The sequence below is a fragment of the Momordica charantia genome (genome assembly GCF_013281855.1).
Source record: "Momordica charantia cultivar OHB3-1 chromosome 11 unlocalized genomic scaffold, Mcharantia_2.0 BLBB01000011.1, whole genome shotgun sequence".
In the NCBI taxonomy this organism is placed as follows: domain Eukaryota; kingdom Viridiplantae; phylum Streptophyta; class Magnoliopsida; order Cucurbitales; family Cucurbitaceae; genus Momordica; species Momordica charantia.
The window spans coordinates 11275767-11282501 of record NW_028275159.1 but is presented as its reverse complement, the minus strand read 5'-3'; the positions used below and the strand labels follow the sequence as shown (position 1 = coordinate 11282501).

At 34.5% G+C, this 6735-nt stretch overlaps 1 non-coding gene across 1 annotated transcript; it reads right to left on the bottom strand.

Annotated features, from left to right (window-relative positions):
- Positions 1–5131: 5131 nt before the first annotated feature.
- Positions 5132–6056, bottom strand: LOC111013508 (uncharacterized). Its single transcript, XR_015788943.1, has 2 exons — positions 5455–6056; positions 5132–5292 (listed from the first exon to the last, which is right to left on the bottom strand). It is a non-coding gene; the product is annotated as an uncharacterized LOC111013508 (transcript).
- Between the last annotated feature and the right edge of the window lie 679 nt (positions 6057–6735).

The window sequence follows — 6735 nt, the reverse complement described above, 5'->3', positions numbered from 1 at the left end:
AATATTTGGGAATTAGTTGATCTCCCAAAGGGACATAAAGCAATTAGTAACAAGTGGATTCTTAAGATTAAGCGCAAGGTTGACGGCTCTATTGAAGGATATAAAGCCCAACTTGTAGCAAAATGATTCACACAACAAGAAGGAATAGAATATGACGAGACTTTCTCGTCTGTTGTGAGATTTACCTCTACAAAACTCATTCTAGCCATAATTGTCGATTTATATTTGAAATTGCATCAAATTTATGTAAAAATTACATTTCTAAATGGTGAATTGGAAGAAGAAATTTACATACAGCAACCCATCGATTTTCTTACCGAAGGATAAGAAGATAAAATATATAAATTAATGAGGAAAATTTATGGTCTTAAACAATCTTTGAGACATTGGTACATCAGGTTTCACCAAGTAATCATCTCATATAATTGTCATATGATCGATGAGGACCACTGTGTGTATGTCAAAACAAACAAAGATAAGTTTGAGATTCTTTCACTATATATGGATGACGTAATGTTGGCTGTAAAGGATAAAGTGTATGTATTAGCCATTAAGGAATGATTGTCCTAAAACTTTCAAATGAAAGATATCGGTTAGGTAGCTTATATACTTAGAGTTAATATTGAAAGAGATCCCTTCAAAAGGATGTTAGCCATATCACAAGGTCAATACATCCAGAAAATCCTTGAAAGATTTAATATGCAAGACCGCAAATTCATTGATACTCCTATCACAAAAGGGGAAAATTTGAGTCAAAGAATATGCGACTCCTGAGGAAATAAAGCTCGTGAGAAAAGTTCCTTACCAGAATGCTACTTGAAGCCTTGTGTATGTCAAACCATGGTCAACCCCATTGGAAGGTTCTTAAGAGAAAACTTTGGTATATCAAAGGCACTATGAATTATTCACTATGCTACCAAGGAAACAATTTAGAATTAGAAGGCTACTCGGATGCTGATTGGGGAGGGGTTATGGATGATAAAAAATCCACCTTGAGATATGTCTTCTTACTCAATAAAGGAACAATATCTTGGAGTAGCAAGAAACGTACTTGTATAACCTTGTCTACCATGGAAGCTGAATTTGTGGCACTTTCAACAGCAATATAAGAAGCAGTATGGCTTAAGAGATTCTTAAGTCATTTGGGATTTAAAGAAAGTTGACTTAGTATTGGTAAACTGTGATGGTTAGGCTGCTATAACTTTCACAAAGGATCCCAAATATCACTCTAAGACAAAGCACATGGATATCAAATATAGTTTTGTTAGAGTTATGATTGCACAAATGGAAGTAAATGTGCAATATTATCAATGAGCAACATGGTTGTAGACCCTTTTACTAAGCCTAATCCTAGAGATGTATTTAATAGCCACATTAAAGTTTTAGTATTGCGAACGCTTTAACTTTGTGTTTCTAAACAAATTGTATTATGTATTTAAACTATGGAATAAAGTTTAGTACTTTATTATGCATACACACAAAAAACATGTTTACTACATTTTATGAGAAGTATGTCGGACGGTAGATTGACTCTCTCACACGAGTAATCGCTTATTTGATTGTGTGTCAATTAGAAATGAGATAATTTTAAGCGATTTTATTGTTGTAACAGTACAATAAAATATGAGAGCATGTGCTAGCTTAAAATGAGATATCGCCTTAATATGTGATAAAGATGAGATCATATTATGATCGAAGGTGACAAATCTCATTATTCACCGTAAACTATCTTTGAATGCGAGATGGAAGTCCTATTATCATTAGTTGATAAAATATTAAGGTAGAGTTGTGGACTCAAGTTAGATATTGAATATATCTGAACTATCGTCTATACAATAATAATTGTGACATACGTTCTAAAGAGAAAGAGTAAAATATTGTGACACGTATTTCATACCATGTGTGCACAAATTGACCACCAAGGGTAGCTGAAACTAATTGATCTCTACTTCTTTATTGTGTGAAACCCGTGAGATTAAGAAATCTCCATGAGTACCCTTATGACCTTTTTGGCTAAAATTTTCAAGTTCTACTTGTTGAGTTTAGTGCCCTGAGCTCATGAGTTTGTAATTTGTAAAAAATCTATTTATTATTAATAAAAGTTATTTTATTATTTCTTTGCGTTACTCATATTCCAGTAAACTAAGATCCAAGGTTATTTAATGTAACTGGAATAATATATATTTGATATACAGTATATGTACAGTATATATTCGATATACAAGTGGATGATGTTCCAATAATAACATAAATGGTCTATAATACATGGATAAGGTTGGGTACCTTATCTTGGTAACACTATGGATACGACCCGCTTTGTAATAATTACAAACGACTTTATCTAGGTCGTTCATGTAGAGACATGCGAGTGGAGGTATCCTATACAATGAGTTTGTATAAGACCGGACCGCGAAATAATTAATCATTGGCTCTAACACCATTTGTCAATAGATTGTTATCTCATAGGATGACCAGATAACTCGATCTTAATCCTAAGCGAGTTAAGACTCTTGCCTATAAGAGATCGTCTTTTGATTTGTAAGGGTGAGAGTGGCCCGGGTTGCCGAATCAATAATCCTACCATTTTGGGGACGAGACGAAGTGGGGAGCTGGGAACATACTATGCAAAATGACATTCACTCCTTCCTGACTTTAGGGAAGTAGATGAGTGTTCCCTTACATGCTGACTCCGAAACTTGAACAAGGGGCCCCACTCTCTCACTGACCCAAGAGGGACTTTCGGTTATTGGTCGGACCATAATCGGGTTGTTCATTAGAGGAGCATGGGTATTTAAGGAGCAAGATGTAACTCATACGTAAAATGGTAATTTGACCCGGCCAGAGTTACGAGCACTCATGAAGGATTGACTTGTTGTTATTGGTCGTACATCCGTGGACATGAAAATAGTCTGCACTCAAAAGAGTGCAGTTGCAGGTCTTTAGTGGAGTAACAAGCAGTTAACGAATGTTTATTAACTCGGTTAATAAGTTTGACTAATAATCTCGCATTGTTAGAGTTTCTGATCTGTAGGTCCATTAGGCCCCCTTGCTAGCTCACAACAGGTAAAACAAGGGTTGAGAATTATGAAATAATTTGAAATTTTCAAATTATATAAGGGAATATATATAATGTATATTGATACATTATATAAATATATGTTAATTTTAAATAAATATTCAAAATTAGTACTATGTATTATAAGAGTGGGGACTAATATTATGGATGAGAAAAATCCCTACATTTTAAATTTAAAATAAGAATATATCTTGATGGTTTTGGGATTTCCCCTAGATTCAAGAGAAGATATTCTATATCCAAAATGAGAAGATATCATGGTGGACTTACATGAGAAGATATCTTATATCCAAAAGGAGAAGATATCTTGATGGTCTTAGGATTTTTCCTCTATAAAAATGATAGTAAGCTGAACCCTAAAAATATACTAAAAAATTCTCTCAACTCTCTTACTCTCTCAATCCTTTACAATTGGATCCCACAATTTGGATTCTCGACCGAAAGACTTAGCAAGGAAGATTAAGTGGTGTTGTCTCATTGGGTTTACATGAAGAAGAGTCTTCAAAGGTAAAATCCAACACTCTTTCCTATTTTATATTTTTTCTGTGTTTTAAATTTTCAAAAGAAATTCAAGAATGCGTTCTACTACTTCCGCTCTGGGATTCACATCCCTTCCCTACTATAATGTTAGTTTTCTTAGGGATGTTGCGAATTGTGGTGACTGATTCGATTTAATAGGACCTACCTAGAAAGCAGTTGTTTTGAAATGAAAATCTTTTAGGAAAGGGAAGATCATTTCAAGTGACACATTATAATATATTCACGAGTCGACCAATTAAGTTTCAATAATGTAATTGTGTCGACTAATTAAGTTTCAATAATGTAATTGTGAATACACACATTGAAATTAATATTTCAAAAAAGATCGTGAGTTGTGATAAATGCAACTAAATGACTCTAGGGCGCTTCATACTAACTCTACTCATTTATTGAAGTTACTTTACACACTTAACAGTTGTAAGGTAACTTACTCTCGAAATTAAAGTATGGCAGTCTCACGGCCTATATTCTTGTATATGATTTTTTTGCTGGCAAACTGGAATGTGCTTCATGTTTTGAGACATTAAAAAGCCCCATAAGAAGATGGGACATAGTTTTTTTTTTTTTTTTGTTTTTGTAGTCTGCCCATAATGAAAGTATATTATGTGCGAGTGAGAGATGTAGGATTTATTAAATAAAAAATTCAAATTGGATTTGAATTTTGAAATGAGTGAGAAGTTAAGTAACTGCTATGGGTGTTCAAAAAACTCGGTAACCCGAAGAACCTGAGCAACACAACCCAAACCGTAAGGGTTGGGTTGGCTTAAGTAAATTCTCGATTTGGGTTGGGTTAAAAAATATAATAATCGATTAATTCGGTTTGGTTCTCGGGTTTGAAAAATGAGCAATTAAGTAACTGCTAGGGGTGTTCAAAAAACTCGGTAACCCGAAGAACCTGAGCAACACAACCCAAACCGTAAGGGTTGGGTTGGCTTAAGTAAATTCTCGATTTGGGTTGGGTTAAAAAATATAATAATCGATTAATTCGGTTTGGTTCTCTGGTTTGAAAAATAAAAATTCGGTTCAACCCGAACCAAACCAGTTTTGTTCTCTTATGAGCTTGAAAATTAGTGTGAGACCTACAAGTGGACTATCATTTTTTTTTTCATTTTTTATGTTAAAAAATTAAATGGATCTAGTGAATCAAACCTTCAACTTTAGGAAAACAATAAATGTCTAGTCCACAGGCTATGCCTGAATTCGCACAAACTATGACATTAATTAAAAAAAATGACAGATATCATTCGAGCTTTCTAGGCTCTGATATCATATCAATATTCATGGAGTTTCATTTTAAAATCAATTGACAATGAGATGAGGTAGCTCATGTCTATTATAAACATTTGTTAGGTCCCTTATCTTTTCAATGTAGGATCCTTAATACGTCCCTCAAGATGGTGTCTTTTGGATAGCGAAACTCATTAATCCTTTAATATATTCTTTTAACGTGACTCAGGTTTAAATATTAATTCAGTCGTGTCTCACAATATGAAGATTTGGAACTTTGCTACGAGGAAACACAAAGGGTGCAATTTTATTGATAAATGACACACCAAATGAAAAACACACGTCGAAAACAACTATAAATCATAGAAGCAAACAGATGAAGGAGGCCTTCTTTACGAGAGCAAATGGATCCATATGATGATCTTCTTTTGCTTTATTATAAAATTTCCCTGCAAAACCAACATAAATCATATGCATATGTTTGAGTGATGCATCGAGTTAAAATGCTTGATGAGATAAATGCATATGTTTGAGTAATGCATTGAGTTAAAATGCTTGATGAGATAAATGCATATGTTTGAGTCATGCATGGAGTTATCACCTTTACTTACTTTATAGTATTAGGCATATGGACCTAATAGTAGTAAGGAGACGGCGGGGGAGGAGGCGACTTGTAATCGGTTTCTTTTGGTGGTGGTGGCGACTTCTTTGGTGGTGGCGGAGGAGGCGACTTCTTCGGTGGCGGTGGAGGAGGCGACTTCTTCGGTGGCGGTGGTGGAGGCGACTTCTTTGGCGGTGGTGGAGGACGGGACTTCTTTGGTGGCGGAGGTGGAGGACGGGACTTCTTTGGTGGTGGTGGAGGTGACTTCTTTGGTGACGGTGGTGGAGGTGATTTATCTTCGTTCTTTTTTGGTGGCGGTGGAGACTTGTAGTCGTAGTCATTCTTCGGAGGCGGAGGGGAGTAATAAACAGGCAGTGGCGTATAGTAGTAGCTCGGCGGTGGAGGAGAATAATAAACCGGAGGTGGAGGAGAGTAGTCATAGTGTTGAGAGGTTGTGGATCGGAAGCTTAGAGCTACCACCAAAGCTGCAAAAACAAGGGAGGCCATTAAAGAAGAAGAACCCATCTTTGCTTATAAATGGGTTTTCTTTTTTGTTCTGGTTTTGAATTGAACCCTCCAAGGCCTTTATATAGCTTTCAGTTCCTTGATTTTTACTCTAATTCCAAGGCTAACAAGTCACTGTAAATTGTAAATTTATTCAAAAGATTAATATTACGTAACTACGTGGAATTAGTTAGACATTAATTATAAATACTATGGAGGCCAATTTGTAAGTTGGATTAATTCACTTAAAACATTGTGGAAATAAAAGGTTGGAAACTTTATGGAAAAAAAAAAGGAAAATAGAAAGTTAGAAACTTATTTGGTGACTGATAACTATTTTATCTTTTTGTTTCTGTTGTCACCTTATAAACACTATTTTCACCTATGTGTTTATTTGTTAGGTGTTTTATTATTTCCAATTACTTTCGTATAATGGAAATTAAATTTTTAAAAGTTAACCAAAGTAACTTTTGTTTTTTAAATTTGACAAGTTAACTAAAGTAATTTTTGTTTTTTAAATTTTGGCTAAGAATTGAAATAAAAAAAAAAAGTGAGGAACCAACTAAGACCCTGTTTACTTACCAAGAAATGAGAATGATAATATATCAGAACGAAAATCAATCGGAATCAAATAAATAGGAATGAGAATGTTTTTTCTTGGATGCTGTTTACCAAGAACTTTTTGGAATTGGAATCAGAGTTCATTTTGACATGGTTTACTAACACTATATGGAATCGGAATCGAAATCAGATGTATGACAATTACTAGTATACCCATTTTTTCTTT